This window comes from Moschus berezovskii, chromosome 17 (genome assembly GCF_049115385.1).
Source record: "Moschus berezovskii isolate FMDL1 chromosome 17, NW_MosBer_1.0, whole genome shotgun sequence".
Taxonomy (NCBI): domain Eukaryota; kingdom Metazoa; phylum Chordata; class Mammalia; order Artiodactyla; family Moschidae; genus Moschus; species Moschus berezovskii.
The window spans coordinates 67,274,064-67,300,616 of record NC_142476.1 but is presented as its reverse complement, the minus strand read 5'-3'; positions in this window follow the sequence as shown (position 1 = coordinate 67,300,616).

The following is a 26,553-nucleotide window of genomic DNA, read 5'->3' as shown; positions in this document are numbered from 1 at the left end:
AGCATCAGACTCTTTTCTAGGTGCTAAACAACATATAACTGTTTTGGTGGGGAACACCTGAAAAAATAACAAACAAAAGCCACGCATCGGCAAATGCCAGATACCATGACAACAGCTTTGCAGATGAGAGCTAAGCCGAATAGAGCACAGCCATCTTAAAAGAAACAACACTGATATTAGTATCTTCAAGAACAATCAGTCTTTATTAAAAAAAACATGACTTGAAGGAAGTAGAAGGCATGGATTAGGAAAAGACTGAGAAAGTTGTGCAGGAGAGGAAAGAGTAGCCTTGAAGGTAACTTGAGACAGCTTGCCCTAAAAAAATACATACATAACTATAAACTAGATCCCATAGGATCTAGTTCCTTGACCAGGGATCAAATCTGGGCTTCCTCTGTTGGGAACGTGAAGTCTTAGCCACTTGCCCACCAGGGAAGTCTCTGGCAAACTGTCTTTAATTTGAGATATACCAGTGGAAAGATCCATAGTTGTAAAAAAAAACAGAATCTTCCTTAATATTGAACAATATACCATATTTTAGTAAACAGGGCATAATTTCACAGGATGTTGTACTATGCAATTTCAAAATTGGTCAGTAAAACTAAGCAATAACTCCAAAAATACTTTCAATAACATATTAAACAAGAGTAACTATAAAATTGTACTTATAGAATGATGAAAATTATATTTTAAAAATGCTTAGAAAAAAATATGTGTTAGTAAATAAACCAAAATATTTACACTGGCAATAAAAGATAAATATTTTTTATTTTTCTTTTTTCAAAGTCATACTTAATGAGCATATGTTACACTTATAATTAAAACTCTGAATGAGCATAGGCTAGTTAATAAAGGCAATTACTCACGTATTCTTCTCTTAAAAGATCTCAAATACATACACCTCTCTAGGCCTCATTCTCTCCAATAGGGAAATTTGATATTTAACCATAAGGACTTCACTGGGTAGTTGTCAGAGTAAATTGTAATGAATAAAGTGGCACAGATGACAGTTTTTTATTATTTAACTCTTTACTCTGAAGAAAAAATTCACTTTCAGGCATTTATAATACACATCTGATTACTCTTCAGTCCTCTGGTGAAGACACACAATAATTTTGAATGTATTCTCATGATATAAAGTTGAATCATTAGTAATAATGAGTACAACGTGTCTAATTTTTTTTCAACCTCTACACTCTAAAATGAGGACTTCAAACAGTGTGGAGATTCCTTATAAAACTGGAAATAGAACTGCCATACAACCCAGCAATCCCACTGCTGGGCATACACACCAAGGAAACCAAAATTGAAAGAGACACGTGTACCCCAATGTTCATCGCAGCACTGTTTACAATAGCCAGGGCATGGAAGCAACTTGGATGTCCATTGGCAAACAAATGGATAAGAAAGCTGTGGTACATATACACAATGGAATATTACTCAGCCATTGAAAAGAACACATTTGAATCATTTCTAATGAGGTGGATGCAACTGGAGCCTATTATACAGAGTGAAGTAAGTCAGAAAGAAAAACAACAATACAGTATACTAACAGACATATATATGGAATTTAGAAAGATGGTAATGATGACCCTATATGTGAGACAGCAAAAGAGACACAGATGTAAAGAACAGTCTTTCAGACTCTGTGGGAGAAGGCGAGGGTGGGATTATTTAAGAGAATAGCATTGAAACATGTATATGATCATATGTGAAACAGATCACCAGTCAAAGTTTGATGCATGAGACAGGCTGCTCAGGGCTGGTGCACTGGGAAGACCCTGAGGGATGGGATGGGGAGGGAGGTGGGAGTGGGGTTCAGGATGGGGACACATGTCCACCCATGGCTGATTCATGTCAACGTATGGCAAAACCAATACAATATTGTAAAGTAATTAGCCTCCAATTAAAGTAAATAAATTAAAAAAATAAAATGAGGACTTCACTACTGACAGAATTTAATAGGGAAGCAACTAATCATTCTTAGGACTGTGGATTGACTTCTCAGATGGCAGATGTCCAAATTTCTTGGGACTACAAACCATTTTTGAGCCACTTTCCAAGTGAGGAATCCTGATGGTACAAGTAACAAGAATCACACAAGCCCAGCTTAAGCAATGAAAGGGAAAGAGAAAATTGCAAGGATTTGGTAATTGCTTAGAGAAGTCAAGAAAAGATATGCCCACCCTGAGGAAAAGGATGAGAATCAGGAACTGAAAAGTTGTAAGACAACCAGGCAGGTCTCTTTCTATCCCTCTCAGCTCTTTCCTCTTATAATATCTGTTTACATTTTTTTTCTCCCACATATCATAGACACCAACATCTCCCAAATGCACATAGTATGTGTCCAGCTGCCTAGAGAAAAACTGACCTCTGATCTCTTGCCTAATTCTAAATTTCTGGAGATTTGTCTCTAAATAGCCCATCTTACTCAAGTCCCCATTCCCTATCTAGTGAATAGAGAGACCCAAAGTGGTTACAACTTTTGGATAGCTACTGAGTTCATAGTGCTCTTACATGCTATTTGGGGAGGGGGGAGACAGTCCCCAGAAAGTTGTGCATGTGTTCCAGGGCAGATGGCTGGCCAAACAAAACAACTCTGAGAGACCACAACTGCTTAAAAGTATGAATTTAACTTTTTATACGGAGCACTTGGCACCACCTACTCCTCCCACCCCTCCAATGTAAATAAGCCTTGTTAAAACATAACTGGGTCAGAAAGTCACTTGCCTGGTTTGCCCTTGCTGGATGCTACACTCTGAACTGCAGTTGTCCATGGAGTCCACGCATCTATCCATGTCAATACTCCCCAAATGGTTCAGGGCTTGACACAGAAGGATATGTGGAAAATAACTAAAGCATGCCAGGATATAAGATTGATGGATGAGACAAAGAATTTACTGGGGGAATCATTAGAGGCCACCCAATAACAGCCTTCAATCAAGTCATCCCAGTATAGCCACCCAAGTCATCCCATGTAGATGTGCAACCTAAGTAAAAGGCTTATGTTTACTGCAAAAACAGCATCAACTTAAGGGTCTCCGCTAACTACCTTCATTCAGATTGCCAACACTAAATCTTTCTTTGTTTAAATTCCAGAGTCATGTCTGTGTTTAGGTAACTCCAGTATGATTATATTCACCCAATAACACTATAAAAATATTTTAGTAGTAATTTCCAACTGCATCTTACTAAGGAACATGTGAAGATATTTAGCCAGTTCAGACCTTGAAGAGGTCTTCTATCCTGTGATAATCAACTAAATGTTGCAGCACTGAGGTTTTCTTAACCCTTTCCTAGGTGACCCTGCTAGCCTAACCCTCTGCATTTCCAGCCGGAATATTCACTTGCCTCTATCTGGGTTTCCCCAGTGGCTCAATGGTAAAGAATCCGCCCATCAACCAGGAGATGAAGGTTCAATCCCTGCATTGGAAAGATCCCCTGAAGAAGGAAATGGCAACCCACTCCAATATTCTTGCCTGGGAAATCCCATGGACAGAGGAGTTTGGCTGGCTGCAGTCCATAGGGTTATGAAGAGCTGGACATGACTTAGCAACTGAGCATACACTCATCTGGTCTGCACACTCAGGCTCAAGATTTGAAGTGAACATTTAACAAGCACATAAAGAGAACCCTCTATCAAAGATGTAATTAAGCAGGCTGAGGTTTGCTTCAGCTAACTGAGCAAGCCATAGGTTACCAGTTCTTTATTGTCAGAGAAAACCTTTTTCTCTCCTATCTGGATAACACTGCAGCTTTTGCTGTCTTTATTGGAAATATCCTGTTATTTCTAGCTGGTTGCCTCAATCATGTTTTGAAACTGTGGTGTCAGCGGAGATGTTTTATTACACTCTCTACAAGGTGAAGAAAGTCTCAGATTGGTAAAATCTGGATCCTCTCATTGTGCAGTTACTTGAGGGCCTAGGAATGTCCTATAGCTTTCTGTAATACATCCCTTTTGGACTAGAGAAGCCTGGTTACTCACCCTATAACTATTCCCTGCCTTTTCATGTGTGGTCTACATTTCTTACTGCACATTACTTTTCCTCACTAAACTGGAAGAACACACTGACTATAACATTATAGGTAGTACCAACCAATTATGATACATTGGATAGTCGCTGGCCAGAAGGCAGGATAGTGGATCATCTGTCCCTTCCATTCCTTAATCCCCCATTTTTCAATCTGTCTACATCAAGCTAACACATTCCATCCCTTCTACACAAACACCAAATAGTTAACACTAAAAGGAAACTAAAATGGGGTAATTCTCTTTTGGAATGCCATCGTTTGGCATCTCTCTCCCAAAATGTCTCAAGGTCTTTTGGCAAAGGGAGTTTATGCAAAAACGTTGGCACTGTGGTATCCTAGTCTGGGATCGCAACAGTTGTCTGAAGCATTCTTCCTCATTTCCTGTTGGGAACAGCTGTGAGAGGCTGTTTATTAAATAACTGTTCCAATTCTACAGCTCACTCCCCACCCCACCACTAGGAAACCATTTGGCATTTCAAGGTTGGATAGGATGAAGGCTGTCCATTGATATGTTAACAGAAAAAAAAACTGAGTTAACTTGAAAGGAAAAGATAATTTGTTTCTGTTATCCTGAATTATTATGAGGACTGTTAAAAAGTTAAGTATGGACCTCCAAATGATATAATAATGATTTACAACAATGCTTCCGCTTTCTTGGTAAGAAATTTTTACTCTTATTTCTTAAGGCCAATTCACACTTGGATACAGGGGAGCCAGATTAACAGGAGACTGAAAGACAGAAGTGACAGTGACATTTGCCTTCTTCCCTTTTCAGCGAAACAAAGCCTAAGAAACGTGAAACAAACCTAGGATCTAATCTGATGCCACAAATGACTCAACCAAGTGTCTCTCTAGAGACACAGGCAAATTTGCACATTGCTTTGTGAAGGCTTTTGTCTATAAATGTGAGAGTCCACTTGAAAATGGTCTCTAATTGCTCAGGGAACACGGCTGAAGCCATTTTCTCTAAAACATCCCCTGTACAGAATCCACAAGGAGCTCAATTTTGAATTAAACTTAAAATTTTGAATCAGAATCTTCTTCTCAATGGGGCTAATGTCCTCAAAAGGCACACTTATCAGTCTTGTTGGTTCATACATATTACATGTGCTCTTCATGAGTTTCCTTGTAAAAGAGCTTGGAAATAGATGGAGGGAAAAACAAACAAGGAAGAGGTGGAATTGAAAGCAATAAAAGTAATGCTGTAGTTTAAATCATGTTGTATCACTATACTACATTCTGGTTATTTCATAGCCTGAGAACAGTGCCTGGCATACAGTGGCCACTAAGTTTGTTGACTGAATGAATTGAGATTCACAAACAATCAATAATTAGGGATATCAGTTTAGTTTTGTCTAACATCCAATGGAGAGAAATCATAGAGAGAAGAATAAGCTCTGATGTAGAAATCTTGCATTCTGAAAAAGGGAAAAGTTCTTGATGTTTAAACATTACTCAATATTCTAAAGAGGTGGAGAAAATTTGGAACGCTGTTCTTTGGAATTCAACAAAAATTTTTCACTATGTGTTCAAGTGACTGGCTTGCTAATTTTAAAATATTAATTTAGGGTGAAATACCAAATTACTGTCCCTTTCATGTCCATAACAGGAATAGTCTATTGCAATCTGCCCTGATGTCTTTTGCATCTTCTTCAAAGCAAGTTGAATAAACGTTCGGCTCACCAGGTAACCAGGCAGAGTTCTGGGCTCTGACTCACCTGCCATCCCCTTTCCACTCCAAAACTTCAGATCGTCCAAAGAGAGCCAGAAAAATGCTGGTAGAATACATGATGAATGAAGCTTTCCAGGGTCATAGGGAAACCCAGCCACTCCCTCTCTGAGCCCATCCCAAATGCTGATACAGCAGCTGATAGCAGCAGGGCAACAGGTGATGTGAAGGGAGGGCCAAGGAGGTCAAAGCAAGACCAGATCATGAACCCGTAAACCCAGCATCGTCAGCAAACAGCCTCCACTTCCTCTTCCACCAACCACACAGCTCTATCAGGCAACCGGGTTTCCCTGGAGGTTTTGCAGAGGTGTCCTAATGGTAAAATACTGCTCTTTGTTATATGAAAGGATGACGACAGTTTTACTCAGGTACAGTGGCCAGTCCTTCTCACAAAACACAATTCTGCACTCAAATACTCATTCACCCTCTTCTTCCTCATTCCATTTGTTAATGGCCCTAAAGTCCTCTTGTACATTTCTCATGGTGGATGGTGGCATGTTTAACTTGTTTGATAACCTGGTTTGTTTCATTACAAAGGAATTTTATCTTCTCATCATCATATGATGTTGGGAGGTGACCCAGTAACACGGGATATGCCTCCTATTCTCTTTCAGTGACAGCCTTTTACCCTGGTGGCACATATTAATGGATATTATCGACTCAAATAACATGTCTTTGCATCTGGTCCCATAGGAATATGTTCATCCATTCTTCACACCTACCCCACGTATATATTTAACTCCACATGTGTATACATCGATTCTAAATATTCCATTTTGCAGTGTTGAAAAAGGCAGCTGTTCCCTTCATTTCATAAGAGCGTAAAAAGAACGGTACTCTGAAAACAACTCATAATTCATTAACACCAGTGTTGGGACTCTGAGCACGCTTCTAAAGGAATTTCTGTGGTATCCTGTAACTCTTCTCCAGAGCATCAGTGACAAATGGTTGGGCCACCTTCGTATCATCCAGAAGCACAATGGAGCCTTTAGAGTCTGCTTATTCTCTACCTGTACCTCTTCTTGGGGCAATAAGTTCAAAATTTTATTACTAGTTGTGTGAAGGGAGCGCCCTACAATTATTTTCAAGTGGATCTCTTAATGCTTTGGAAAACTACCAAGACAAGTGGTTCTTAAAGTGGTTCAAAGAATCCTAGGGATTCCTGAGATCATATAAAGGGAATTCATGGGGCGAAAACACTTTTCGTAATACTATGAAGACATTATTTGTCTTTTTCATTGTGTTAACATTTGTACCAATGATACAAAATTGGTGGTGGGTACTCCGGGAGTTGGTGATGGACAGGGAGGCCTGGCGTGCTGTGATTCATGGGGTCACAAAGAGTTGGATACGACTGAGCGACCTCACTGAACTGAACTGAAAACTGTAAAACTTCTGGTGCTTTCATGCAAGTGACACCAAATGGTAATAGTTTTCTTTTTTCCATTGCCACACAGATCCAGTCAACAAAATGTACTCATTTCACGTAATAATGCCCTTGATGGATCAGTCAAAGCTATTAACATTATTAAATCTCAACATTTGAATAAATATCTTAGCAGCTATGGGACAAAATGGGAAGTGAGCATAAAGCAATTATGCTGGGTACCAAAATATTATGACTGTTTGAAAGGAAAGCACTTAGAGATTGTTTGTGGTGCAAGCTGAACTAGCCACTCATTTCATGAAACGCTATTTTTACTTGAAAAAATGACTGACAAACTATGGTTATTCAGGCTTTGGTATTTGATTAGACATTTTCTCAAAAGTGAATGAAGTAAGCATGTCACTAAAAGAATGCAACTGAAAAAAGTATTGCCAGTAGTAAAATTTGAGATTTCAATCAAGTGAAAATTAAAATTTTAGGGAAAACAAAAAAGCACTGCATTTTTATCATGACATTTAGCTTAAGAACTTCCTAATAAATACTTTCCTGATGATGTTAATTATGAGGTCAATGAATGTAGTTCTTCAATACTGTATAATGAAATACATAAGCATTTGAAAGAGCTGTAATAGGTTAAATTTTGACCCCGCAACTTTTGGCCCCTGGTGTCGCATGACTTTTGTTATAATACATGACAAAAAGGAGTTTGCAGATATAACTAAGGTTCACAATTAGTTGATTTTAAGATACACTGAATATCCTGGATTATATAGACGAATCTAAACTGCAGAAGCCCTTAACAAGAAAAGGAAGAAACAGAAGAGAGAGATTTAAAGAATGAAAAGGACTCAACCTGCTTTACCTATCTTGAAGACAAAGGGTATCACATACAAAGTGTAAGAAGAGAATGAACTCTGTGAATGCTTTGAATGAGATTGGAAGCGAATTCTTCCTCAGAGTCTCCCCTAAGCAATGCATATGACTCTTACCTTGATTTTGGCCTTCTCAGACCTAAGCAGAGAACCCAGTTGAGACACAATATCTGGACTTCTGATCCATGGAAACTGTGAGAAATGGGTGTTGTGTTAAGCCTCTTAATTTGTGGAAATTGCTTGTCGCAGCAATAGAAAACTAATATACTCGGTGAACCAAATATTTTTCAAATGACCAATATATGATGCTTCCTGCATCTGTAGCTTGATATATGGTTTGAGCAATATCAATCATTTTCAAGGCAAATATTGCTTCTGTCTGCTTCTCCTGTTTGTCTACTCACTGAATTCTCAGTTCAGTTCAGTTCAGTCGCTCAGTCGTGTCCGACTCTTTGAGACCCCATGAATCACAGCACACCAGGCCTCCCTGCCCATCACCAGCTCCGGGAGTTCACTCAAACTCATGTCCATTGAGTCGATGATGCCATCCAGCCATCACATCCTCTGTTGTGCCCTTCTCCTCCTGCCCCCAATCCCTCCCAGCATCAGGGTCTTTTCCAGCGAGTCAACTCTTCACATGAGGTGGCCAAAGTATTAGAGTTTCAGCTTTAGCATCAGTCCTTCCCATGAATACCCAGGACTGATCTCCCTTAGGATGGACTGGTTGGATCTCCTGGCAGTCCAAGGGACTCTCAAGACTCTACTCAAACACCACAGTTCAAAAGCATCAATTCTTCGGCGATCAGCTTTCTTCACAGTCCAACTCTCACATCCATACATGACCACTGGAAAAAACATAGCCTTGACTAGATGGACTTTTGTTGGCAAAGCAATGTCTCTGCTTTTTTAATATGCTATCTAGGTTGCTCATAACTTTCCTTCCAAGGAGTAAGTGTCTTTTAATTTCATGGCTGCAATCACCATCTGCAGTGATTTTGGAGCCCAAAAACATAAAGTCTGACACTGTTTCCACTGTTTCCCCATCTATTTGCCATGAAGTGATGGGACCAGATGCCATGATCTTAGTTTTCTGAACGTTGAACTTTAAGCCAACTTTTTCACTCTCCTCTTTCACTTTCATTAAGAGGCTTTTTAGTTCCTCTTCACTTTCTGCCATAAGGGTGGTGTCATCTGCATATCTGAGGTTATTGATATTTCTCCTGGTAATCTTGATTCCAGCTTGTGCTTCGTCCACCCCAGTGTTCCTCATGATGCACTCTGCATAGAAGTTAAATAAGTACGGTGACAATATATAGCCTTGACATACTTCTTTTCCTATTTGGAACCAGTCTGTTGTTCCATGTCCAGTTCTGACTGTTGCTTCCTGACCTGCATATAGGTTTCTCAAGAGGCAGGTCAGGTGGTCTGCTATTCCCATCTCTTTCAGAATTTCCCACATTTTATTGTGATACACACGGTCAAAGGCTTTGGCATAGTCAATAAAGCAGAAATAGATGTTTTTTTGGAACTCTCTTGCTTTTCCATGATCCAGAGGATGTTCGCAATTTGATCTCTGGTTCCTCTGCCTTTTCTAAAACCAGCTTGAACATCTGGAAGTTCATGGTTCACATATTGCTGAAGCCTGGCTTGGAGAATTTTGAGTGTTACTTTACTGGCATGTGAGATGAGTGGAATTGTTGCAGTAGTTTGACCACTCTTTGGCATTGCCTTACACGTATATTCACTGTACTACATGAACTTTTCTCAGATACATGTCGCTGAATCAAATACGTATTTCCTCATGGATTTCCTTCTCCAATATGTATTTTCCATCTTTTTGAGTTTTCATTCTTAACTTTATAAACTTTCTTCTAACTTTTCTTTCAGCTCCCTGATTTTTTCTTATGTCTAATCATTGTTGAATCCATCCATTGATTTTTAAATTTTAGTTAATATGCTTTAGTGATATAATTTACTTTTGTTTAAGTGTCTAGTTCTCTTCCAAAATTCTAAGTTTATCTTGTGATATTAAATGAACATAGAATTTAATCCTCATGTCTGAAAGATATATATATGTATATATCATATATACATACACACACACATATATATATACATACATATACCTACATTATTATATATATATATATGAAATTGTGGAGAGATAATCTGGAGCTCTGGATAATGTTTATCTATCACCTAGGCTAATGCTAGTAGTACTTTCAATCCCAGACTCATCTTAATCAAACACATGACTAAAATGCTCCAAGGATGGATTGCAAACTCTATAAGGTTGATATACTCATTGTCTCTTTAGTCCACAGCTATAATCCTTTGGGGGTACCAATCCAAACCCTGGAAGATTTACCAGTATCCTCCCTCCTTGGAGGGTACATTGAGCCCCAGCGTCTCCCTTAGTCCCCTCAGCCTGCCAAAGGCTGCTCAACTTTTCATCCTCTTAGCTTCCAGAACCGGAAGATGCGTTAGTGTCAAAGCATGCCCAAATGCCAAGATTACTGCTCTGGGTTTCCTTACTCTCCAGAATTTTGTTTCCATAATTTAGAATGACTTCAGCAGTTCTCTAGTGTTTTCAAAAATGTTTTTTTGTATTATATCCAGTTTTAGTAATTAATTTTTAAGTATGTCTCATTTTTTAAAATTTTTTTGTCACGCCATGGGCCATGTGGGATCTTAGTTCCCTGACCAGAGATTGGACCCATGACCCCTGTGTTAGAAGTATGGAATCTTAACCATTGGACTGCTGGGGAAGTCCCATAGTAATTAATTTTAGTATAATCATTGACCAAAATTGCTAGCCCTACTTTACTACAAGCAAATCCTTATCCATTACAGGTTATTACAAAGTATTGAATATAAGGGAAAGGATATGGGGAAAACATATGAAACCAATACAACATTGTAAGTCAAAAATACTTCAATAAAATCAACAAAAAATCTTTTATGGTAGCTTTTAAAGTTTTCTAATTTTCCTTGTTATTCTGTAGTTTCTCTACAATGTATTTAAGTATCAATTTGTTTTTATGTATCCTGCTTCATTGCCATTGCTTTTTTTTTCAGTCTGCATCTGGTATTTGTTTTTAATTCCTAAACTCTCCACTATCGTATTTTTTAATATTATTTGTTCCTACTATCTTTAGTATTTCTTTTTTGGAATTTCTATTAGACATTTGTCAGACCCTCTGCTTCTGTTCCCTATACCTTTTAACTTTTCTTCCAAATGCTCTACTCATTTTTCTTGATCTAGGATATTTTAAGTGGTTTACTCAGAATTATTTTTCAATCCATTAATCTCTCCTCTGGTATTTATAGTTTAGTGTTTATCTTGTGCATTGCATTTATTTTTACCATTCATTTTTCATCTTTGAGAATTTCTAGTTTTCCTTTTCAAAAGCACCTGTTCTCCTTCATAATTTCCTATTATTGTTCTATGAATTATTTTCTTTTCCTTATACTTGAACATTTTAAACATGCTCATTTAAAAAGTTTTTTTTTCTGTTTTTGTGTTGAGAAAGAACTAAATAGTAATCAGACCTGTCTTACAAATACTTCCTATACTTCCCCCACAGTCTGAAGATGTATCCTACAGTCATTGCATAGTTTTTGCTGAGATCATTTTGAGTCCACTACTTGTATTGATTCTTATTGAGTTAGTAATACAAGAGATTTATTTATTTCACTTCAAAACATGATGTAAGTAGGGGTTCTTATTGTTATACTTGAGTCTATATCCATCATATTTAGAAAAACATTCCAATTTTACACCATATCATTGGACAGGAGCCAAAGTTTCACGTGGAGCTGGTATTTCTTGCAAAGAGTACATTTTCATCTTCCACCAGGTACAAAGTTTGCTATCCAGTCTTCTGTTCCTACTCGGGTATTTGAACCCTACGTATTTCATCTGATTGTATAATCTTCTGGGACACATTCTTCAAATCCTACTTACTTTTTACGTCCAAAATCTCCTTCATTTCTGATACCTAGAGAATTTACTTCTTGATTTTAAAACTGGCAGGGTATTTTTAAAGTTGTATATTAAAACTATTACCCTGTATTTCTGTGTTTTTGGAATTTGGAGTGTGCTCAGGAGGGCACTTACAGCATTCGTTCAGTCTACCATCTTGAAAGGGATTATTTTTTAAACTCTAAATGCAATAGAGAGGAAAACCACTAGACCATTCAGGTATGACCTAAATCAAATCCCTTATGACTATACAGTGGAAGTGAGAAATAGATTTAAGGGACTAGATCTGATAGACAGAGTGCCTGATGAACTATGGATGGAGGTTCAAGACACTGTACAGGTGACAGGAATCAAGACCATCCCCAAGAAAAGAAATGTAACAAAGCAAAATGGCTGTCTGAGGAGGCCTTAAAAATAGCTGTGAAAAGAAGAGAAGTGAAAAACAAAGGAGAAAAGGAAAGATATACCCATTTTTTGAATGCAGAGTTCCAAAGAATAGCAAGGAGAGATAAGAAAGCCTTCCTCAGCGATCAATGCAAAGAAATAGAGGAAAACAACAGAACAGGAAAGACTAGAGATCTCTTCAAGGAAATTAGAGATACCAAGGGAACATTTCATGCAAAGATGGGCTCAATAAAGGACAGAAATGGTATGGACCTAACAGAATCAGAAGATATTAAGAGGTGGCAAAAATACACAGAAGAACTGTACAAAAAAGATCTTCACAACCAAGATAATCACAATGGTGTGATCCCTCCCACTCACCTAGAGCCAGACATCCTGGAATTTGAAGTCAAGTGGGCCTTAAGAAGAATCACTACGAACAAAGCTAGTGGAGGTGATGGAATTCCAGTTGAGCTATTTCAAATCCTGAAAGATGATGCTGTGAAAGTGCTGCACTCAATATGCCAGCAAATTTGGAAAACTCAGCAGTGGCCACAGGACTGGAGGTCAGTTTTCATTCCAATCCCAAAGGAAGGCCATGCCAAAGAATTCTCAGACTACTGCACAATTGCACGCATCTCACATTCTAGTAAAATAATGCTCAAAATTCTCCAAGCCAGTCTTCAGCAATATGTGAACCATGAACTTCCAGATGTTCAAGCTGGTTTTAGAAAAGGCAGAGGAACCAGAGATCAAATTGCCAACATCCATTGGATCATCGTAAAAGCAAGAGAGTTCCAGAGAAACATCTATTTCTGCTTTATTGGCTATGCCAAAGCCTTTGACTGTGCGGATCACAATACAATGTGGAAAATTCTGAAAGAGATGGGAATAGCAGACCACCTGACCTGCCTCTTGAGAAACCTGTATGCAGGTCAGGAAGCAACAGTCAGAACTGGACATGGAACAACAGACTGGTTCCAAATAGGAAAAGCAGTACGTCAAGGCTGTATATAGTCACCCTGCTTATTTAACTTATATGCAGAGTACATCATAAGGAACGCTGGGCTGGATGAAGCACAAGCTGGAATCAAGATTGCCGGGAGAAATATCAGTCACCTCAGATATGCAGATGACACCACCCTTATGTCAGAAAGTGAAGAAGAACTAAAAAGCCTCTTGATGAAAGTGAAAGAGGAGAGTGAAAAAGTTGGCTTAAAGCTCAACATTCAGAAAACTAAGATCATGGCATCTGGTCCCATCACTTCATGGCAAATAGATGGGGAAACAGTGGAAACAGTGGCTGACTTTGTTTTTTTGGGCTCCAAAATCACTGAAGATGGTGATTGCAGCCATGAAATTAAAAGACGCTTATTCCTTGAAAGGAAAGTTATGACCAACCTTACAGCATATTAAAAAAGCAGAGACATTACTTTGCCAACAAAGGTCCATCTAGTCAAGGCTGTGGTTTTTCCAGTAGTCATGTATAGATGTGAGAGTTGGACTATAAAGAAATCTGAGTGCTGAAGAATTGATGCTTTTGAACTGTGATGTTGGAGAAGAGTCTTGAGAGTCCCTTGGACTGCAAGGAGATCCAACCAGTCCATCCTAAGGGAGATCAGTCCTGGGTGTTCATTGGAAGGACTGATGTTGAAGTTGAAACTCCATTAATTGGCCACCTGATGTGAAGAGCTGACTAATTTGAAAAGACCCTGATGCTGGGAAAGATTGAGGGCAGGAGGAGACCGGGACAATAGAGGATGAGATGGTTGGATGGCATCACCAACTCAATGGACATGGTTTGGGTAGACTCCAGCAGTTGTTGATGGACAGGGAGGCCTGACGTGCTGCTGTTCTTGGGGTCGCAAAGAGTCAGACATGACTGAGCGACTGGACTGAACTGAACTGAACTGAACTGAAACGCAATCACATTTATCAAGAAGGATATTCTGATGCATCTGCCAGCAACAGATTGTAAAATTTCTAAATCTTATGTTTTTTCCTGAGAAAGTAAACAAGTAATTTAGATCAATATTCTGAACTCAGGCTCAGACTATATTTCTTTTTTTTTTTTAATTGAAATGTAGTTGATTTACAATGTTGAGTTCTAGCTGGAGAGAAAAGCTTGGGTAAAGGCAAGGAACTCCATGCCAGTGGCTGTGTGAGTGCTAAGTTGCTTCAGTCATATTGGATTCTGGACTGTAGCCTTGCAGACTTCACCATCCATGGGATTCTCCAGGCACGAATACTGGAGTGGATTGCCATGCTTCTCTCCAAGGATCTTCCAGACACAGGGACTGAACCCACATCTCATATGTCCTCTATTGGCAGGCAGATTCTTTACTACTAGCACCACTTAGGAACATGCCAGTGGGTATCAGACCTCAATTCCAGAACCCTGTAGATGTTGTCTCATATGGTAAGGTGTCCATAATTTGACTATATGAAGGCTTTTAAAGAGATTATTCTGGATTATGCAGGTGGGCCTAAATATGTCATGTGTTTTCATAAGAGAAAGATAGAGGGAAATTAGATACACACAAAGGGGAAGGAGATGAGAAGACTAAAACAGTCATGAGCCAAGAAAAGCTGGAAAAGCAAGAGATGGGTATGCCCTGTGTGTTTGTGTGTGTGTTAGTTGCTTAGTTGTGTCCGACTCTTTGCAACCCCATAGACTGTAGCCCACCAGGCCCCTCCATCCATGGGATTCTCCAGGCAAGAGTACTCGAGTGTGTTGACATTTCCTTCTCCAGGGATATGCCCTGAGAGTCTTCTAAAGCTGTGTGGCCCTGATGGAAAATTCATCATGAAGGTTTTCAACCTTTTTAAATTTTAGCCTTCAGAAATGTGAGAGAATACATTTCTGTCACTTGAAGCCACCAAGGTTGTACTAATTGGTTAGAACAGCCACAGGACACAAGTACATTCCCGAAACATTTGTGGAGGTGAAATGCTGATGTTAATGGCCAACAATGAATAAATACACAGCTCTTTCCCTGGGAATTTTTACTTTACTAGCCCCTTGTCAAAAGGAATGTCCTGACAATAAAATCTTAGGCATTTACAGAGAGCCATGGCTCAAGTGGTAAAGAATCCGCCTGCAGTGCAGGAGACAGGGTTTCAGTCCCTGGACCGGGAGGAGGAAATGGCAACCCACTCCAATATTCTTGATGGGGAGATCCCATGGACAGAGAAGTGTGGTGGGCTGTAGTCCTTGGGGATGCACAGTCAGACGTGACTGAGCACCCATGCACAGGCAGGTCTGCTCATGAAGGGTAACATTTTGAGAAAGTCAGCTTTCAGGCAGTGCTTACAGGGGTGGTACCAGTGTCCCAGAGTGCCCATGTTGTCTGGGCTGGTTATTCAAAACTTCAGAAGATCGATACCAACCATAATTGATGGAATTTTGGATGCTGAGAGAATAGGGAGTTAGAAGGAACAGATTAAGTTCCTTCATTCATTTCCTTCTTTCATTCATTCATGCAGTTATCCAAGCAACAAAGAAGCCAATACCCTTTGATGTAGGAGAACGTCAGACATTGAGATTAAAGAGTGGGGGCTTTGGGTGACACGGGCTGGGCTTCCACCCCTGTCTCCCCACTTGGCAAAACCTTCATTTATTTAAAAAAAAAAACTGGGGATAATAATGTCTACCTTTCAGAGAGGTTACAAGGACTAGATGAGAAGCTTATGCAAAGTATTGGAGGTGTGTTTGGGGTGCACTAAAAACTCAGTGCATGCACGTATGTGCAGTTGCTCAATCATGTCTAACTCTTAGCAGCCCCATGGACTGTAGCCCAGTCTCCTGTAGCCAGACTCCTCTGTCCATGGGATTTCCCAGGCAAGAATACTGGGGTGAGTTGCCGTTTCCTCCTCTAGGGGATCTTCCTCACCCAGGGATCAAACCCACATCTCCTGTTTCTCCTGCATTAGCAGGCAGACTCTTTACTAATGAGTCATCTGGGAAGCCACTACTCAGTAAAGTCTAGGTAGCACTTTAGAGTACCTCCACTTATCGAGTTGTGGGCTCTTTCTGTTTACTTCTTAGTTGATTTATCAGGCATTGCAGTTGCCGCCTCCCTTGAAGGATTTTGCCAGAGATAAATATGAGACATGGGAACTTTTAAATTACAATGAAGTTATGCAGTGTAAGCTATGCTGTGTATGCAACCCAGTTTGGGAGCACACGAGGGAAAAGACCCATCCACATGGGCAAAGAACGGAGAGAGAAAGAGGAAGATCTGGAAAGGCTTTAAGGAGGCAGTAACTTTGAGAATGGGTCTAGAAGACTATGAAAGACTCGATCTTGTGGAAAAGAAAACAACCACATGTGTTCCTAAAGATCTGTGATTACAGATTGTATATCTACACTCATTTGCATAGAGTTATGTTTTGGGACAAGGCTATCTTTTTTGCTTTTCATTTGTATTTTCTTCTTTCTTGGATGGTAAGTTGAGACAATAACCTACATCTTCTTGAAATAAAATTGTTAATTCTTGCTGAACTTTTCTTTTATAATGTGAAGAATACATAATCAGATTTCTTTGTGAATATTAAATACAATTTTACTTTATATGTTTGTTTATAAATACATATAAAGATCAAGCAGTGCCTAGAGCCAATAGCTGCTCAATAAATTTTACTTATAATTCTCATCTTTTCTATTTACCTCTTTTGCCTTTGCCTCTACACTGTAGAGGCAGTTGGTCATAAAAAAAAAAAAGTGGATTGGATTTCATGGTCTGGAACTTGAGGGTAACTTGACTTCCAAATTACTGTATCTCCCAGAGATCCTAGCACACACAGAGGGCTCCATGGGTGGTAGGCGATGGAAAGGAGAGGAAGAACAGAGATGAAGACAGCAAGAATGGTCCACATATGAACCCTGTGGTTCGTAAAGCTATGGTTTTTCCAGTAGTCATGTATGGATGTGAGAGTTGGACCATAAAGAAAGCTGAACACCGAAGAACTGATGCTTTTGAACTATAGTGTTGGAGAAGACTCTTGAGAGTCCCTTGGACTGCAAGGAGATCCAACCAGCACATCCTAAAGGAAATCAGCCCTGAATATTCATTGGAAGGACTGGTGCTGAAGCTGAAGCTCCAATACCTTGACCTCCTGATGTGAAGAACTAACTCCTTGGAAAAGACTGTGATGCTGAAAAATTGAAGGCAGGAGGAGAAAGGGAAAACAGAGGATGAGATGGTTCGATGGCATCACTGACTCGATGGACATGAGTTTGAGCATGCTCCAGGAGTTGGTGATGGACAGGGAGACCTGGCATCCTGCAGTCCATGGGGTCGCAAAGACTCATGACTGAGCAGTTGAACTGAACTGTGCCCTGAAGAGTTATCTCCTTCTCCCCAAGGGAAAGGGCCAAATAACTTAGTGCTGTGGAATTAAGTTGTTGTTTGTTTGTTTTTTTCCTGAGACTTGCACTTTTCTGACTAGGGGGATTTTTGTGTGCGTTATCTTATTTAATCCTCACAACACGCCCAAAGTCCCAGAGGTTGAAATCCCCATCTGATTCCAGAGTCTTCTCTTTCCATAGCATCAGATACTGCTATTTCTCTAACAAGAAAACAGAACTATCAGAGAAAAGATCTGATTTCTTGTTCAAGATCAATTACTAACTGTGTGATCTTGGGTTGTTTACAGACTGTTACCTGCTGGTCCTCAGTTTCCTCTTTTGTGTAATAGCAATAATGCCTGCCATTGCTAACTTCTGCAAGATTGCTGTAAGGGTCTCATAATATGAGTGTGTAAAGGAAAATAACCTTTGATAATTGTAAAGCTGTAAACATGTGAAAACCTATTAGTGACATTCATACAAAGTGTCTATAACTGATACCAGATCCTTCACTGAGTAAGGGAGAAAGGATGGAACAAGGAGAATGGAACAGAGTCAAATATTCGGGCACAGAGGTAAAAGGGCATAAGAACCTGCTGGGGACACTTGAAGGTCTTACTATGCTACTTCATAGCTTTTCTGTCTGACCAAGACTGTCCAAACCTGATGTGATAATCTTTACTTTTCTGCATCCTGTCTTTGTGTTTACCCAAGACTCCAAAATTCATAGACTGTTTCTCACCCCCAAACACATGCATCCATCCCTGGGGAGAAGATCCTTCCCTCTCCAAATATGTACAAAACCACCATCCCCAGCGCCGGCTGCGGGCTGGCTGAGCTCAGGGCTATTCTGGGGCAGCCAGTTTGCACGCTGATAGGGGAGGATTAATGAGACAGTCTGCTCATCCATTGCAATTAGAAACAACACTGGAACTATTCTGGGGCTATTTCTATGCAGGGAACTTGAACTGCTCATCAGCCCTCCTCACTCAGAGACCTGTGGGTAATTAGGGCTGTGTTAAATATAGGAGAATCAGCCCAGAGCAGCCCCATCTGTGCTGGCGCCTTGGGTGCTGAGGATACACGGTGCCCTCAGCTAGCACTCCAAGAGCATTAAAAGAAAGATTTAGCAGCAACCTGGAGGATTTTGGTGGTGTTTAACTAAAGCTAAAAATGCCCTGGCCTTTTAGCCACGCATGGACTGTCAGAGACAATTCAGGAGTGAAAAACCATGTCAGCCCCAGTAAAACATCCTGACATTTATGGACCCTGAAGAGCCAAGCCCACAGGTTTGCCACCAAACCATTAAAAGGAGCAGTTCATCTTCGAACTGAGGGCGTGGAAGGAGTATTGCATAAGTCTATCAACCTTATATCTCAACACGAACAACTTGACGGACAGGGGTGAGCAGAGATGCATCCTTATCATTGCAACTGCCTGATGTCAAAGAGTTGTGTGGACACTGGGTCATTATGAAGCGATTTTCTGTCCTTGTGAAAAGGTACTCTTAAGTCAGGAGCTAACGGCACTCTGGATTTGAAAAATTTTAGCAGTCATTAAGTAATTTTTCCATGAGATTGTCAAGGGGCTGAAAAAAGAACAGGTATTATTACCTCCATTTCTAAGATTTTATGATCATCTTTATTTTCTAAAAGTTGAAGTATGGAGAGTAAAATCAGGCCCAGCAGCAGGGCCCACAGTAAGTCCAGAGAGAGCCACCTTGAACTCCTGTGGCCAGTCATCAACGCGGGATGGTCCTCACTTCCTTTTTCACACTTTTTTCTTTTTTCTGTTTAATATCACTGATTCACATTACTCTGTCTTCTAGCTTCCTGATCCATTCTTCTGTATCATTTAGTCTACTTTTGATTCCTTCCAGTGTATTTTATATCAGATATTATATTCTTCATCTCCATTTCGCTGTTCTTTTTATTTTCTAATTCTCTGTTAAAAATGTCTAATTTCTTGCTTTGTGCATCCATTTTACTCCCAAGATCTTTGATCATCTTTTCAGTCACTGCCCTGAACTCTTCCTCATCTATAGATTGTCTGTTTCTACTTCACTTAGCTCTTCTGGGATTTTAATTTGTTCATTTGTCCGAAACATGTTCCTTCTAAAGACTGTGCTTTTCCATGGCTGGGTGGTGCTGGGTCTTGAGCCCTCTGGTGGGCTAGGCCATTAGACCTAAATCTCTTTTAACTATATAAGAGGAATCCTTGAGCATAGAATGCACCGTTTGTTGTTCCAGGACATTCCAGTTGATATTTGCGCTGAGGAGGAAACATATGTATCCCCTTATATGAAAATAGTGGTAATGAAAGAATAAAAGTTGACTTAAGTGCTCACTTCCTCTTTTGAGCTTCAGGTTTGTTCAATCATGAAATGATTCAGAAGGAAATAATTATAATTTAAACACAAATTACGAAAGATTATATAATCATATATGTTTTTAGAGGGCTCAGTAGCCTCATGATAAAGACTTCAACTTTATCCTGGCACCAAAGAGAAGTGGCTTTTAAGGAATTCTCTTCAAGATAAAGAATAAGTTGTTACATCTAATCCTTCCTACTACTAAGGAAAGAGGCACAGTGTCTAATAGGTTTTCTTGAATTTTACAGAAAACATATATCCTCACTGGGCATGCTAATCCAATCTACCAAGTAACATGAAAGGTTTTTAATTTAATTAGAAAGAAAGGAAGTGAAGTCGCTCAGTCATGGCCCCCATGGCTCTTTGAGACCCCATGGACTGTAGCCTGCGAGGCTCCTCCATCCATGAGATTTTCCAGACAAGAATACTGGAGTGGGTTGCCATTTCCTTCTCCAGAGGATCTTCCAACCCAGGGATGGAACCTAGGTCTCCCACACTGCAGGCAGACTTTACTATCTGAGTCAGCAGGGAGTAAGGTTCCTGATGTATTATGATTTACAGTAACAAATAAATATTTGGTCTTTGTTCCTGCTTTTGATATATAGAGCTCCTAAAACCCTTGGAATTTCCCATGGATGAGAGCGATACTGGTGCATTTTGTCATGCCAATGAGATAACTTTTGGAAAGCACCTAAGGATGGGGGCTAGGCACTAGGGAAACCAATCATATAATTAAATATTTGGAACTTTCAGCCCCACCCTAGACCTCTGGAGAGGAGAAAGAGGCTGGAGATTTAGTTCAATCACTAATGATTTAATCAGTTGTGCCAAAATAACAAAACCTCTATAAAAACTGGTAATCTAGTAAGTCAAATGTTTCTCAGAGTCCTCTATGCCACTCTAGCAAATTAAATCCAGGGAGGGTGTCATTGGAACCCACAATCATCAGATGGTCATTCAGAAACACTGGTAGCAACCTGGACTTGTGATTGATGTCTGGAATGGGAGGGTATAGTCTTGTAGGACTAAATCCTTAACCTGTGGCACCTGGTGCTATCTCCAAATAGATAGTGTCAGAATCTACTTGAATTGTAGGACACCCAACTGGTTTCCAATAATAACTTGGTATGGTGGGGAAAAAACCCACACATTAGAACTGGGTGTAGAAACTGAGCTCCAGAATAAGAGAAATATCTGCAATATTTCAAGGCTGTCCTGAAAGCTGCTCTTTTATCTATACCCAGTACATCCCATGGTGTGAGAAGGGTCTTTATTAGACAGGGATCATGTATGAAGCCATTCACCTGATAGGTGAATCATAGAGCAGCCATTTAGGATTTTGGAACAAACCTCTGACAGCTTCTTCAGGAAAATACTATTTTTTTGAGTAACAGCTTGAAATTGAAAGCTTAATCATAGATCATTATTTTATAACACAACTTGGATTGATCATGAAGAAATGTGTTATTGACCCACTAAGTCTCTAAACTGAGCAGGAAAAACATTGTCAACTGGAACTGCACTGTGTGAAATAAGATTCAAGTAAGTTAAATAAAAATCTAATCTATTCCTGCTGATCACTTCCTTGAACTCACAGTTATGGCTTCATGGAATGTTCTCTTTGACCAGTGGACTGAAAGAAAAATATTTGACCTTGATTGCAGAGTTTTGTATGATATCTCGATATCATCCTAAAATGAATGGCTACACCACTACAGCCCCAACTGGTGGGTGGCCAAGTCTGAGAGTGATGAAGGAAAAATTTCCCAGTGGGCAGAACTTCCAGCAGTGCATCTGGTTATTCATGTTGCCTGAGACAAAGTCAGAGATATGGATCTACATTGCTTAATAAGAAGTAGCTAGTGGTTTAGATGGCTTCTCAGGGACTTAGAAGAAACATAATCGACAAATTGGAGACAGAAAAGCCTGGGGAATAAGTCAATGGCCAGAACTCTCTGAATGGGCATAAGATGTACCATGTGAATGTTCAAAAAGCTCAACCTCAGCATAGAAATATCTTAATAAGGGACAAGAAAATGTATTCTGTGAATCTCTGTCAAGTCTGGTTCTCCCAGTCACACCTGTCTTTAACCAATGGCTCATGCACAAAATAGCCATGATGGAAGAGATGGAGGTTATGCATGGGCTCAGTAACATGAATTTCCATTCACCATGGCTACTCTGGCTACAGCCAACACTGAGCACCCAACTCACCCAAGTTCAGTTCAGTTTAGTCGCTCAGTTGTGTCCGACTCTTTGCAACCCCATCAACTGCAGCACGCCAGGCCTCCCTGTCCATCACCAACTCCCAGAGTTCACTCAAATTTATGTCCATCAAGTCAGTGATGCCATCCAGCCATCTCACCCTCTGTCGTCCCCTTCTCCTCCTGCCCCCAATCCCTCCCAGCCTCAGGGTCTTTTCCAATGAGTCAACTCTTCACATGAGGTGGCCAAAGGATTGGAGTTTCAGCTGTAGCATCAGTCCTTCCAGTGAACACCCAGGACTGATCTCCTTTAGGATGGACTGGTTGGATCTCCTTGCAGTCCAAGGGACTCTCAAGAGTCTTCTCCAACACCACAGTTCAAAAACATCCATTTTTCGGTGCTCAGCTTTCTTCACAGTCCAACTCTCACATTCACCCAAACCAGAGACAAATACCAAGCCCCTGAAATAGGACCATTTCTAAAGTAATCAGCCAGCTATATGATGTAGGTTAATTACATTGGAAGGGGCAGTGTTTTGTTCTCACTCTACAGAAATACACTCCTCATATGGATTAGTCTTCACTTGCAATACTTTTGCCAAAATTAGTATCTGTGGGCTTATAGAATTCTTATATCTTATTCACCATCATAACATTCCACAATTCCTTGTTTCTGATGAAGGAACTTATTTTGCAGCACAGGAAGTGGGGTGACAGGCTCACATTCGTGGAATTTACTACTCTTACTATGTTATCCATCATTCTGAAGCAGTAAAATAGTACTTTTGACATTTCAGTTATGGAGCTAGATGGATGGAAAATTTTTCAGGGCTAGGGTAATGTCCTGCAAGATGCAGTAAATTTTCGAACATATATGTCAACAAATATATGCTGCTGTTTCTCCCTTATCCAAGATTCACAGGCCCAAAAAGAGCTGTATATAAAAAAAAAATCCCTCTCACTGTCACTCTTGGTGATTTACTTTCAAAATTTGTTCTATCTACTCTGCACCTGTGTGCTCTACTGGTCCTAGAAGTCTTAGTTTCCAAAGCACAGATCTACCTGCTAGGAGATCCAACAATGGCTCCATTATACTGGAAGTTGATACTATCTGCTGACTGATTTGGGCTCCTCATGCTAAAGAAAAAAACAGGCAAAGGATGGGGTTGCTGTATTTCTGGAATGACTTGTGACTACCAAGAGGAAATTGGATTACAATAGGACTATGGGAGTAGGAAGAACTAAGTCTAGATGAAGGGCACCTCTTACACTCTCATGTCTTACAACAAAAGGACCCAATGCATGTAGGACTGCCAAAGGTTCAGATCCATCAAAAATGAAGATTTAGGTTATCCCAACAGCCAAAGAACTGTGAGGAGATGAGATGCTTGTTGAGGACAAAGGGTAACTGGAATGGGTAGTAAAAGAAGGAAGTTATAATTATCACCTGTGACTACATGATCACTTGTAGAAATTAGGACAGTAAGAGTTATAAATATTTCTTACTTTGATATAAATATATTTGGTTTATATTAACCAATTCTTTTTTCTCTTATAGCTATTATACAATATAATATTAAATGTGGTTATTCTTTGTATTAGTCTCCTTGGGCTGTCATAACGAAGTCCCCAAAACTGAGTAACTAAAAGCAATAGAAATGTATTACCTTATAGTCTGGAGGCTTGAAGTCCAAAATCAAGCTGTTAGCAGGGTTGGTTCTTTTGGAGACTCTGAGAATATGTTTCATGTCTCTCTCCTAGCTTCTGGTGATATCCAGTAATCTTTGGTGTTCCTTAACTCTTAGATGAATCACTCTAGTCTCCACTTCCCTGGTTCTTCTGTGTGTGTCCAAATCACCCTTTTATAAGAGGGATTGGTCCAATTATACCAGTAATTGTATTAGCTCCCATCCTAATCCAATATGACCTTTTAAAACCTTGATTACATCCGCAACTATGCTATTTTCAAATAAGATCACATTTACAAGGTCTGAAATTAAAACTTCAAAAATATCTTTTTGGCAAACACAATTCAATCTACAATATCCTTATATCTCAGTATTTAAATTACAGGATTTCAAAGAGAGAGTAGATCTCAAGTACAAGAGAAATGATTGCCCCCAAATGAATAAAGTAACACATGAGACTATATACTCTCATTTGGAGAGAGGATTGGTATCTCTTCAACTATGGAAGTTATAGCTGCATCTTCTTAGGTGGAAACATCACTTTCTAATCTCCTTGTTTGGAAGTTATATATATATATATGGTTAAGAGAAGTGTAAATGGATAACAAGTTGGCAAAGGATAGACTGGCGGTTTTGTGCAAGATCAACTTAGCTGAATCTGAAATTGCATTTCCCAGAATTCCTTTATCTATTTCATGCTGGGATAAGGTTTACCTTAAAAGAAATCTGCATGAGATTGGAACACAGAAGTGAAGCAGCAGCCATTATACTATAAAGAGGGCAACAATGACTATTGCAACCAATGCACACTTTTACCAACCTGGAAACTCACCTTGGCTTAGGGCCATAACTGTAACTGCAGCTCTTAAAGCTATTTCCAGATCTCCTCCTTTGCTTCATAAGTCCTGCACCAGGTACATGGTCAGCAACATGGGAAAGGATACTTCTGGGTACTGGAAACTTCTAAGTCACCCACATCATGGAAGTTGGTAAAAGGCAAATATGGGCACTATTTTTTACACATAATTACAGTTCTTCCTTGTTCTCCCTTACTTTATGGCCACCTTTTCTCCCTGTTAGCTCTGTTGATCAACAGAGATCATCATCATTAAACACGGAGGCAATACACTGCCATTGACTTCTTCACTATAGCGCACAGTTGCTTAACCTGTGTATCTTCCACCAAACACTGCAGTTTGTCACAAAGGAGGATATCAGGAACAATGGAAAGCACTGGCATTCATAGTCTACAATCTCCATAAAGTCAGAAAATCTTCTACAGATAGTTTTTGGACAGTTATTTCTAAATACCTTCTTATTGCTTTTCTGGATTTGTACTCATCATTTTTGATGCTCTCTTCCACCCACATCCATATATTATGACTCTCTCCAATGAGAGCTTAAAAACGAATATCAACCCATATTTCTGGAGATTGTATGTTACAATGCTTAGGGAACAAAATATAATGTGTTGTGGCTTATTTATAAGAGCCTACTCACAATCAGGGTGACACCCATATTTCTTGATTTCTATACAGTTTTACTTGCCAAACTTCTCATCTTCCAGAAGATCTAGTTAGAGCAATTTACAAGCATTCTATCTTATTCAACTTCTGAAGTGTGATTTAGTTTTCCTAGTTCTATATAGCCTTTTTGTTTGTTTTACTATAAACTCCAATTTTCTCCTGTTCCCCATATTTTATCACCTTTCAAAGGGTTGTCTTTTCTCATTTACTATCAATGTGTGGTTTGGGAGCCATGTGCATTTCCTCTTTCATATCTTCCCTTGTACATGTCTTCCTTTAGTCAGCTTCCCTGCCATATGTCCTGCCTTACATGTCCTTTTCCAAAAGTTGCTAGCACAAGCTCTTCCATGAAATGTGAACTCTACATCTGGGTTAATATTCATTGATTAGAAACATATTAACTGTGGTGGGGGGGAAGTGCTTATAGAGGAGCTGAAGCTGCTATGCTATTTAATGTAAAGTAACAATGCCTGTTTTTTTTTTTAATTTGATTAGATATGTTACAGATTCATTCTATTGTTAAATTAATCCAGCATGAAACAATTCTTGCTGGACTCAGAGAATAATATGTGCATCAGTTATTCAGAGATCCTGCTTCTCAGGAAGACAACAGTGAATTCCCAGCTGAGTCCCAAAGCTCCGAGACAACAAATGAGGTACAGAACCTGTAACAGAGCAGAACCCTATAGGACCTTCCCAGGGCAAACTCCTCCCTTATATCCTTAGCTTAGATCCTTTTTGAAGTGTCTCGATTGATAGTCTTGATGTGCATTTCCTGAGTTGTTTCACAGATGCTAAAACCACCATCAAAGAGAAGAAATTAACTACTTGATGGTCATGAGCACACAGCCCCCAGACCTACTGGCACCTAAGCAATGATAATGTTAAGCTCTGTGATGCTGCACTATTACCTCACCATCAGTCGATCAGAGAATTTGTACAAGCTGATCACATACCTCCGAGCTCCAGTTCCTTACCTTGTCCTTAAAAATGCTTTGCTGAAACCCATCTAGGAGTTTGGGTGT